Source organism: Aethalodelphis obliquidens, unplaced genomic scaffold, assembly GCF_003676395.1.
Source record: "Aethalodelphis obliquidens isolate GAN/ISIS:26980383/991018 unplaced genomic scaffold, ASM367639v1 scaffold33, whole genome shotgun sequence".
NCBI lineage: Eukaryota > Metazoa > Chordata > Mammalia > Artiodactyla > Delphinidae > Aethalodelphis > Aethalodelphis obliquidens.
Genome location: NW_020837977.1, coordinates 2,115,894 through 2,128,455, shown reverse-complemented (window position 1 = coordinate 2,128,455; position 12,562 = coordinate 2,115,894).

Sequence of the window (12,562 nt, the reverse complement as noted above, 5' to 3'; positions counted from 1 at the left end):
GCAAGTTGAAGAGATAATCAGTGAAAAGTGGATTGTACTACTAAATTATCAATGCACTGGTGCACTTGTGCACCATTTTCACAATGGTTTGGTTCAAAAGATGAGTAATCCTTAAACTGATTATAATGCAAATTTAAGATTCCAAGCTAATTTTCTAAAAGGGTTTTTATTATTTTTTATTCATCAAATGATTCTAATCTTCTTATATTTAATGTCAAATATACCATAAGAATATATCTGAATGTGGCAAACCTGGTCCAGTTATAAGAATTAGTCTATGCTTTTGTTGAGAAATTAAACTTAGTATTGATTAAATAAAGTACTTATTTCTCTACAAATATAAAATCTGCTATTGACCCCAAAATTTGATATCCTATATTTCCAAGTTTTCAAAGTTATTGGGGAAGTTTATAATTATAATATTCTTGGAGAAAATATTTGTGAATATGTATGTATGTATATATATGTACATATATATATAATTTTTTATGTAGATAAGACTTCTAACTGTTAATATGCTAATTGTTTCTTTGAGAAAACTCCAGCGCTTTGCATACTCATGTGTACTAGTTGCTGTAACACTGCTTTGTTTTCTGTTTTGCTACAAGTAAAACCTTTTTTTTTCATTTTTTGCACATTTTATACAGATAAAAAATATATATATTATAAATATTTATATATAAGTAAATAAATATGTATATTATACATTATATATATATAGCCTCCTTCTTTCTGCATTATGTAATTCAAATTGCCCATACATTATCTTTTCTTGGAACTCCTTACACCAAGAATTTAACCTATCAAAGGGTAAGTTAATCATCTTCTGCTACCAACAGTCACCCGTTCCTAATTTTAAAAGCTTTGCCTTTGTCCTATTCCCCCAGGGTAAATATCTTATAATCACTTTCACTTTTACTTTCTATTTTCCTCATTAGATCTAATCCATTACTAAGCTTTGACACTTTTTCTTTTTTGGTCTTGATGGTGCTAGAGACCCAGTCGCTTCCTTGCCCCTAGGGTTTCTCCAGTGCACCTGATTCCCTTACAACCTTTGGAATAACTTTCCTCCACTGCTCTTTTTTTTTTTTTTTCATCAAGTAATTTTCTTTCCTTTCATTATTTTAAATCTAGCTATTTTATTTTTGCTTTCAGAGGTCCACTGCAATGTCAGTTGCATTTCCTACCTTACCATCCTTGCTCTTTACAATCTCTGCTCTTGTCCGGTTAAACATGCATTCCTTCTCTACACTTGCCCATTTTACCTCCCAGCCATCAAGTCAGATACTTCCTTTCCCACAGCTTTTCTGTATCTTAAACCCCGAATTCCTTGTCTTCAATATTTGATAACAGGAATGGTTAAGTAAAATATGATAGGTTCATAGAATAAAAGACTATGAAGTCCCTGAAAATATTTTACACTAGTTTTAAATTCATAAGCTGAGTGATAATAAATATTTTCAAGTGGGAGAAAATGCATTAAAATTCATTCTAATAGTGTTTTAGGTAAGTTTTTTGGGGAACTAGACTTTGAGATAGACATTTGCTAACAGGAAGTCTTGTGAAGACCATCATTTTGATCAACACATTTAGGGGACTAAGAGAAGCAGGACTGAGCTGAAAAAGCTGTTGGTCTATAACATGGTTGGAGTAAGGGATTCAACCAATTTCATAAGAATCTTTTCATTTGATTGTGATTCTCAGAGAATCACTCAGCTGAGGGCTAACAGCCCTGACACTCACACTCCCAGCAGCTGGGGAGTGAATGCCTCCGGGCTGAAGGAATATCTGGGAGGCATAGCACAGCATCCACTCAGAGACAAACATGATACCTTTATAAAATTACATAATCAGAAGAGCAAGAGCTGCAAAGAAACACAGGGACATGTTTATTATCTCCAGTTAGTAGGGTTATAACTGACTTTTACATATTCTTATTTAAATTTTCTAATATTTTCTACATTGGTTGCAAAAGAGAAAGAATGAAGTTTTAATTAGGTAAAATTAATACATGTTACTTAAAAATATCTCACCTTTGACATTTTTTCCATGATTTTCTTAATTTTTACTAAGCAAACTGGTTACTCTGTCCTCCTTAAGCATTTTCTTTTGGTCAGATTTTATCACTTTTTTGTTTATAACTACAGCCTCTGTGGGCTCTCTCTCTCTCTCTTTCTCTCTCTCCAAGTAGATATTAAACTTCTCAAGAATAGGTGTCATGTCTCCATGTCTTTTTTGGTTTCTCTTTTTTATTATGATTTAAATATATATATATATATATATATATATTTTATATACTTAAAGCTGCTAATATGGGGTTCTGTGTAGAGTAGATGACTATGTTGTTGAGCAATTGGAGGAAAGGAAATTCAGAGCTATATTAGGGCTAATTTTAGCAACAGACACAAGTTACCAGCAGATCTTGGCTAAGAAGCAACATTCTGCTTACAGTTGCGGTTTTCAGGCATTGCCTATGTAACCCAGTCACTCTGTGGTGTACTCTGTAGCTAAAAGAAATTCATAAGCCTACAACTAAGAGTGACTTTGGTTATTCTTGGGACTGACCTATTAATGTTAACATAGAAAATTTATCCCTTATATTGAGACTTCAGCTTGGCCTATTGTATGTTTGCCTCAAACATAGAATGATAAACCCCATAAAGTAGTATAAAAAAAAAGAAAAAGACTTTTAAAAAGCTGAAAGGGGCCCTGGTGTTTTATAAGTTCTGTGGGCCATAGACTTTTCAGTCACTTTTAGAATAGCGGTTGTTCATCAAGTAACAGTTCGTGTAAGGAATTATTGAGAACACTTTTAAAATAAGCAAGATATCTGAAACTCTAATAGCTTTTTTGCTAACTTGACATAAAGGAAAAAAAGAAGGTAGAAATATCTATTTTTGATATCTGTCAAACTCAAGCAAACTTGAGTCAGAATAAACTAAATATAGCTGATAGAGTCATTTAAGATATTACTTAGAAATAGCTTCAAGCCCCAAGGTTATACTGAGCTTGAAGTTATTTTGTCCAAATAAATAAAATTTACCCTCCTAACAGAGGACAGTTACAAACTCATGTTTATCACTGACGGTTCACTAAAACTCAGTAGTTACTTGGTAGTATTCTAGTAGTAGTATTCTAATATATTGTATAATTTATTAACAGTTCTGATAATGTATAAAGAGTATTTTTAAATGAAAAAAGTAGGTTTCCTCATGGTTTTCTTTATCTTGCTTAATAAAAATCATGTAGTTTATCTCACATTAAGCTTCAGATGTATCCTATTTTAAAAGTATTCTCAGTAATTCCTTACACAAACTGTTACTTGATGAACAACCGCTATTCTAAAAATGATTGAAAAGTCTATGGCCCACGGAACATATAAAGCATCAGGGCCCCTTTCAGCTTTTTAAGAGTTCTATTTTACACTACTTTATGGGGTTTATCATTCTATGTTTGAGGCAAACATACAATAGGCTTAGCTGAAGTTCCAATATAATAGATAAATTTTCTATGTTAACATTAACAGGACAATCCCAAGAATAACCAAAGTCACTCTTAGTTGTAGGCTTATGAATTTCTAAAAATGTATCCTGTTATCCACCTCCTCCCAGTCTTCAAGTAAATCACTTTCTTTCACTGCTTGCATTACTATTTTATAAATATGTTATCTCTATTAATACACAGCTAATCATCCTATAAAACTTGATGTTATCTTAGATTCTGCTTCCTCATTCAGTTGACAAAGTCTGTAATTCTACATCTTCCCTGGCCTCAGGGATCACTCTTGAATTTTGCTTCTTTTCATCCTTCCTTTTCCATTGCCTTAGTCTAGGTCTTCATGCAACGAGCTTTAAAAATCTTTCCTTACATCAGTCTCCAGTTTGTCCTTAGTTTCAGCACTAGTTGACCTCACTCTCCATAAACCTGATTATTTAAAACTTTAGTTGCTTTCTTATTGCCTGAAGAATAAAACTTAAATTATCTCAGAAAGAGAAATGTAAGCCTTCACTATCTGGTTTCCCCTTTTTTCCAGACTTGCCTCCTATTACTTTTCCTCCAGCATTCTCTAACCTTCTTTGATCAAGAAGGTAGATCTGGGAAGGAGGCTCATGAGGTATGTAGAAAGATAAAGGCACCTGTTTAGTCAGCCAGAAAATAAAGAACCTTCTGGCCATATATGTGATGTCAGATGTTGGAGCACATCACCTTCCCTTCCCCAATTAACTTACATTCCCAATGTTCTAAACTTCTTATAATTTTTCATACTACTGGCAATTTTGAACTTTTTATCTTGAAACTTTTAGTTCAGGTGTTTTCAACCATGTTTTAATTTGATCGATGTCTACTTGTTCTTTGAGATACACCTAAATTGTCACCTCCTCAGTGAAATTTCTTCAATACTTTTAGGAAGTCTTTGTTTTTGTTCTCGTTCTTATAGCTGTGAACTCATATGTCTATGAGTTATGCTTCTAGCACTTATAAAGCTATATTAATATCTGTCTCTTGGCTGAATAGTGAGTTGATCTCCACACCTATAGCGCCTTGCTCAAGGATAGGAGCTCAATAAAGTTTTGCTAATTAACTGAACAAATTAATACAACAATTTTCCAAAGCTCTAGGAGGCTATGGGAGATGTGCATGACGGGGTCCATTTTAACCAATGAGGAAACATCACCTCTTACAACTATGTTAATTTCAGGATGTTACAGAAATAGCTCAAGCAAAAGATAATGAGAGTACCTAATTAGAATTGTAACTATGGTGGAGATAAAATGAATGATAATGTTGAGATATAATCAAAATATCCAGGTGACATTGATAAGAGGGATAATAGGAGAAAAGAGGGAATGATGACTTTATTCCTGAGATAGTTTTAAAGTGTATAAATATTTCAGATTTTGTATTGATTATTTGCATCTAGGTGTTCTTTTATACCTAGTGAACAAAGCATTGAAGTTTTTTTCAATAATTTGTAAGTTAGCTGAAAACAATTGTGGCATGTTTCAGAATATTGATAAGTAGAGGATTCTTTCAGCGTGATCAAGTAATCTAAGGGAAAAGGCAAAAGTAGTCACATTATGCAAAAAACAAATTTTCAAAAGCAACAGTGGCAGGAAATGAAAAAGTGACTAAGTATTAGAGGACCTGGGGGTCCTAGTTTCAGATCAAATTTCTGTCACTATGATTTTGGGAAATTGAGTTAAATTCCCCAGTTACAATTACCAGCTTAGTAAAGCATTGGCTTCTATGATTTTTTTTATAACTCTAGAAGACTATCTAAATTTCACTCTTTAACTATCAACCTTCAAATAAAGAAATATATTGATTTTCATTTGGAACAAGACTTAAAGAAAACATCTGACTATCAGTGGCATATTTTTTTATAATTATAACAATTTCTATAGTTTGTTATTCAAAGAAATTTATTTTTTCTCAAATAAGAAAAGGAGAGTCAAGTATCTCCCACTTGTTTCTCTTGGACAACATTGCTACAGTTTGTCTGAGTTGAAGGATATGTGGTTGGTTTTCAGACCGATCTAATAACCCTACCTAAATCTTCCTTTTATTTAAGCCTTTTTTTTTTTCTTCGGTACACTGGCCTCTCACTGTTGTGGCCTCTCCCGTTGTGGAGCACATGCTCCAGATGCACAGGCTCAGCGGCCATGGCTTATGGGCCCAGCCTCTCCGTGGCATGTGGGATCTTCCCAGACCGGGGCATGAACTCGTGTCCCCTGTATCGGCAGGCGGACTCTCAACCACTGCGCCACCAGGGAAGCCCCTATTTAAGCCTTTTTAACTAGTCCTAAGCAGCTACTAGAGTTCATCTAAAAGTCTATGCTTGAAAATTTCTCAGTTAAATATATTAGACATGGATATACTTTTAAAACTACTCAAATTTGCAAATATAAATTACTAAACATTCAATCATTTATTCATCCATTCACTCAACACATTTTGTGCACTAATGTTAAAGGCTACTGTAAATATTGCAACAGAGAAGACAGATATAGTAGCCAAAGTAGGCAAATTGCTATAATCAACAACCCTAAAATTTTAGTGACTTAATGCATTACAAGCTGTTTTGACCCATATTGCAGTCCAAAGGAGTTTTTGGATTTAGGAGTTTTGGATCTCTGTTGATGCAGAGATCATGGCTCCTGCCTGCTGGTGGTTTCTCAGTGTCTGTCACTAGATTGTTCACAACAGTCTGGTTGATGAAGAGAGATTCTCGAGGGCCTCAGGTTGGTATAAAAGCTAGGCAGGAAAGCATTGCGGAAAACTTCCGTCTACATTCCATTGGCTGCCACTAACCATATGGCCACATCTAGCTTTCCAGGGAGGCAGGAAATACAGTCTATGTGTCCAAGAAGAAAAAAAATTAGAACTTGTGGATGTATACCATTATCTGTGCCAGACAAACAAGATTCTCCTTCTAATGGAGCTTGTATACTATTGGGAGTAACAGCAGCAATCAATTAAACAAATAAATGAAGAAGCTAATTTCAGATAGCGTCAAATGTTCTGAAGAGAATTAAAGCTATATGATATCATAAAGAATGGAGATGGGGAAAGCTAATGTAGATTGAGTGGTCAAGGAAGTTTTCACAGGGTGAAAATATCTGAGCTGAGCCAAGATCTAAATTATAAAAGGGAAAAAAATGTGAGAGCTACTGTGACAAGATATGCGTATAGCCTGCTCCAGGGAAAGAGAGTAGCAAGTATTATGACTCTAAGTAAAAACTGGCTTGCGTTTTCAAACAACGCAAAGGAGACTTGTGGGACTGTAGTTGAGCGATATAGGATCAAAAAGCTAAGTAAGAGCTGGCTCATTGAAGTCTTTTAGGTGATGGTGAGAAGTTTTCATCTTGTTCAGAATGCAGTGAGCAAATATTGGAGTTTGGCTGAATTAGTATAATAGCTGAATGTGACTGGGAAGGTATGTTTACTGACATAGATATTATTATGGGATTTTAACATATCATCGTTGAAGGTAATAATTGGAAAAAAAACCTGTTTCATGATTACACCCTCACTATACTCTTCATACTTGTCAGAGTATTTATAAAAGTGTCTAGAGTGTCATACGTAAAGAGATCGGGTCTGGATTGCTTAAAGTCATGGTATGGCAGAGATTCAATATAGAGAGAATAAAGGGCCTACAATGAAATCCTGGAGCCCACCAAGACATACAGTTTAAATAAGGAGGACAGTAGGTGAGGAGTTGCAAAAGAGCAGTTTGATTACAGGAGGAAAACAAGGAAAGTGATTGTCTTAAAATCCTAGAGAATGTTTAAAAAAACGGACTGGTAAATTATGTTGAAAGTTACTAAGAATTGGAACAAGCTGAGAACAGAAAAATAAGTATTAGATTTTGCAGCATACAAGGTCCTTGTATGACTTTGATGAGACCTATTTCACTGAAAAAGTGAACACTGACATTTTATTGGACAGGTTGAGGAAAGAAAATGGTATAAGGCTTGGAGAAGAAGGAATATAGATACTATGAAAAATGTTTGTGTGAATGAGAGTCAAAATATGGGATTATGAGACAAAAGTGGAATCTTTAGGATGGAAGATACTAGAGTATGTTTGCATGCTAATAGACAAAATGTAGAAAAAAAAGAAATTTATTAACTCGAGATAAATTTTGATTGCAAGTGCAAAGTCTCCAGACTGAGATCCAGACCCAAGGAAAGGATTTTACTTTAGACATGAGTAGGTGCACTTAACTCATTGTAACTGAAGGAAAGTGGTTAGAAAGTAGATATGTTTGATGGGAAGAAGATGAAGGTGTTTTCAAAGCAAATATCAGCTACGAGTTTGTGTGGCTCTCTGTCTGGGTGTGTATGCTCATGTGTATATGGTGATGGTATTATGAGTTATAGGTGAGCCATTGGAAGGTTGGGAAGCATTTTGAAAGATTGAATAGAAAAGCTGGTATGAAATGGTCATTTTTATGCAAGCAAGTATTAATATATTCAGTATGAGTGATAAGATGGTCCGTTTCGATTGCATGCTTGTTTGAGATTTATGGTCATGGATTAAGGCTACTCAGCATTTGAAGATTTTTTTTCCTTTACCTAGTTAGCAGCCCTATGACAGGCATGGAGTAGGTGAATATTTGGGTTTAGCTTTTAACTAGGGTTGTGGTCTTGTCAAGAAATTACAAGGAAGGAGAGGAATGTTAGAAAATTGAGGTCAATTGCAAAGGAGTGATTGCAAACATGGCAGAAAAAAATGGTTTCTTTTGAATCAACTCTTCAGATGATTTTTTAAATCTCCATTTCAAAATGCTAGTATAAATATATACAGAAACCACTTTATTTAAAATTACTATTGTTGTTGTTGTTTTAGTATTATTCAAGCTAAGGTGTTTATATTATCACTTAATTTATGTTGTTCAGTTAATCTCCAAGTTATCTTGAGGGACAATTTAAAGACAAGGAAATAAAAATACATGATAGTTGTTATTCATATACTTAGGATGTAGGCAAATTTAACTTCAAGGAAGAAAATCTAAACAACATCTCATTACCTCAGAAATGATGAAAATAGTGTCTCTTGTAAAATTCCTTTGGATAATTTGACTGTTCTGAGACATAGAAGTATGGTGAGCAAAGGACATATTCATAGTCCTTTTGGCAGCTAGGCTGCTATTCTTGTTCCTAGCTTTGTGACACTGTTTCATTCAAGGCTAGCCACAATGGAACAGTCAACAAAAATTAGTTGGACATCAGGTATTATTTTTAAACTTGGATATTTTTGTGGTATTTTCTAATGAGTTGATTTATGTTTTTCAAATTATGAACTGTTTCAATGAATATGTATGAAAAATAGTAGGAACAAGGGATGAGTCATTTCTATGTAGTAGATATTTTATAACCTGATTTAATCACCAAAATAATTCTACAAGGCAAATATCATTACCCCAATTTTAGACAATAAGAAAACAAGTTTAAGAAAATTTATATAATTTGCTCAAAGGCACAAATTCAGTGAGTGACTGAACCTGGATTTGAGCACAGATCTGTCAGTCTACCAAATCTGTGTGCTTTTTGGGTCAGAAACTTGCCTCCAGGTTTCTAACTGAATGTCTGTATCAGTTTAATTTGTGCAACCGTGTAATATTTAAACTAATGGATGTAATGAAAAACGGCGCATAAACAAATAATCTAGTTGTTTGATAACATTTAAAGCATACAGAAAACAATTCAAATTTCCTCCTACACAATAAAAGATTTCAAGATTAGTGGTATATGGGTTTAGGATTTACTAGCATTTGAAATGATTTTTGATAATATAAATTGGTCTTAATTATCTATATTTTGTCCAATATTAAATAAAATGTTATATGCTGCTGACTATGGAAACCAAGACTATGCTGTCTCTATTTTCACAGCTCACTCAAATGAAACCAGGTAATTCCATCTTTTTAATTCCCTTTGACCCAGTTCACAGTCACCCCTAAATGGATTCCAGAAATACCAGTTCTGCAGCTTGCAGAGTTTTCTTAAAGCAAGCCTAATGGATCAAAGTGTGTCATTCTATCTGGCATCAATTTATTCATCATGCAATAAATTCACATTTTGTGTTAGGCTTAACACAGTGCTTGGGAAAGATAAAGCCAAGAGTCTTGACCTCAAAGACATACATATATCAATATCTGTATTGATATAGGTATATATATATATATATATATATATAAAATATATGATGTGCATATAGATATGGATATATATATGCAGACATACATATACAAACATATATATATGTAAATATATAATATATATAATTATGAATTTTATATATAATTTTTCTAACAATGTAGGGTACAAAATTATAACCATAGAATTGCTATGGATTGCAATATATTTATCCATGAAAATTCAGAAGAGAGCAAGATGAATGTGGCCCAGAGTATTAGTAACACAACCAGCAGTTAACATTATCTTGGTATTACTAAGCTCTTTACATAAATAATCTCATTTAATTCTTCTTTTAGTCATTCGTTGCTGGATAACAAATTATGCCCCAAACTAACAGCTTAAAACTACAAATGTTCATTATTTCACAGTTTCTGTGGGTCAGGAGTCTAGGTACAGCTTAACTGGGTCCTCTGCTTCCAGGTGTCTCATCAGGTTGTAGTCAAATTGTCACTGGGTCAGTGCTGCAATAAGTTCAAGGCTCACTGGGGGCTGAAGAACACACTTCTCACCTTACTTGGCTGTTGGCAGGCCTCAGAAGATCTGCTTCCAAGTTCACTCAGATGGGCCTCTCCACAGAACTACCTTGTGACATGGCAGCTGGCTTTCTCCAAGGTGAACAATCCAATGGAGAACTAGAGAGAGCACCCAAGGTGAAAGCCACACTCATCTGTAACTTAATCTCAGAGGTGACATCATTGCTTCTGCCATATTTTGTACATTAGAAGCAAGTCAAGAAGTTCAGCCCATAATCAAAGGGCTGGCATTACACAAGGCTATGAAAACCAAAAAGCCAAGGATCACTAGAGTCCATCTTAGAGACTGTCTACCACATTCCTAAAATAAATAAAATAAAACAGCCTTATGCAGTAAGTGCTGTTTTATATAGGTAAGGCAACTGAGACACAGGTTGTTTAAATAACTTCCTCAATTTTATATAGCTAAAAAAATGAGAAGGCTAGGATTCAAACTTGAAATTATTATTGCAGAGTCTAAAAAGATTTCCAGAAGTTAAAATTTAAAGAAAAAAAATACTTTATTCTGGGAAAGAAATAAAATATAAGCACAAAATAGAAATACAAGTATGAAATTATATATGATATTAATAATGCAGAGAAATTGATTTAGAAGTTGGTAGGAAATCTAGTTGGAAAAATTGGTTTATGTTAGTGAGCTTTTAATATATGGCTAAGGAGTTTAGACTTATGGACAAGTGAAAAGTCATCAATTTATTTTAAATTTTATTTGATTGTGGTAAGAACACTTAGTCATCAATTTCTTTAAAACAAAGAAATCACATATTCAAAGACTGGAAATTTGTAGGACAGTGTGGAGTGGTGTGAAACAAAAGATAAAGAGACCTGTATCAAGAGGAATATATGCTGCCACGAGAGTCTGACCAAAGGGTGAGTCAGCGGAAGGAATAGGCAATATCTACAAGTAAGAATCCCCGATTTACTGATGAGTTGGATGAGAAATTTAAAACTGTAAGGGACACAAATTACTCCAAGGTTTTGAGAGAGGAATATTGTAAAAGAAGAAGTGCAATGAAAACTTCAAAGGGCAGGATTTTTATGTAATTTTTTCACTTTTGCCCTCTGGAGCCTAGAATAAGTCATCATAAATCCCCTTTGAATAAATAAATAACAGAAGTTGCAATTTATTTGACAAAGATTCACTAAGATTAGCTCAAACAATAAATAAATAAATAAATGTAAGGGAGGGTTAAGATTATAAGGTTTCATGCCACTAAAACACAGCCAGATTTCATGAGAACTAGAGAACATCAAGACCTAGGACTATTGTGCTCACTTGGATGTGATTGTATGCTAAATTAATCTATCTCTCTGTTTGTCTGTCTCTCTCTCTTTCTCTTTCTCTCTTTCTCTTCGTTACTTTCAACCTTTGGGTATCTTAACCTGTTTTTATAAACACGTCCGCACTATTCTCTGCTGTGTATTGACAGGCTGTGCAAATGCTTTTCTATAATTTTAACTTGTATTTAGCTTTGTCTTGCACTGATGAAGACCCTGACTTAGATTTTATAGAGCAGAAGGTCTACTCTCAAGTGCTGATAAACTCTTCCTGTGTTAGTTCAAATGAGGTGGGGAGTCAGGGGAAAGAGAGGATTTTAAGATTTCTCTCTGGCTCAGGCTTGGGTCACATGTCTCCCGTGGTCTAATTAGCATTGGCAGTAGGTAGGTGGGTAGGAAGTTATGAGGCTTATTTCTTTCAAAGTTGACTGGAGGAGACATATTCTCTCGATAGATGGCCTAAGTGAAGTAGGCAATTTAAAATTTTATGGTCCTGTGCAATACAACACACATTATTTCTAATCCTTGACGATGGCCCGTAGTGAGTTCTAAATATCAGAAACGGAAACTGAGGCTTTGGAAGATTTAGGTAAAATACTGCTACATAGTTCATTAGTAGTTTTAGACAAGATTCCTAATCCACTAGTTTCTGACCCTATAACTACTATCTTGCTCTTTATACTTCTCATTGCAACATACCACTAAGAGAAATAAGGAAGTTAAAATCAGAATGGTTATTTGTTTAATCGCGAGTCATGCAGGCCAAACTGTAATGGGCCAGTTGTTAGTGACTGCAGGCAACTAATATCCCTGACTCTTATAGCTCAGACCCTGTATCAACCTCACCTTATGCCTGACATATAGTGAGGCTCCAGGATGGGTGAGGTCTGTCTTAATACTTTTCTTGCTATTGAACACCTTGGATGTTTAATGGTTTATTTTTAGCCTTTGCCAACAGAGCTGTTCATCAAAATGCCATATGCTGGGCTTCCCTGGTGGTGCAGTGGTTGAGAGTCCGCCTGCCGTTGCAGGGGACACGGGTTC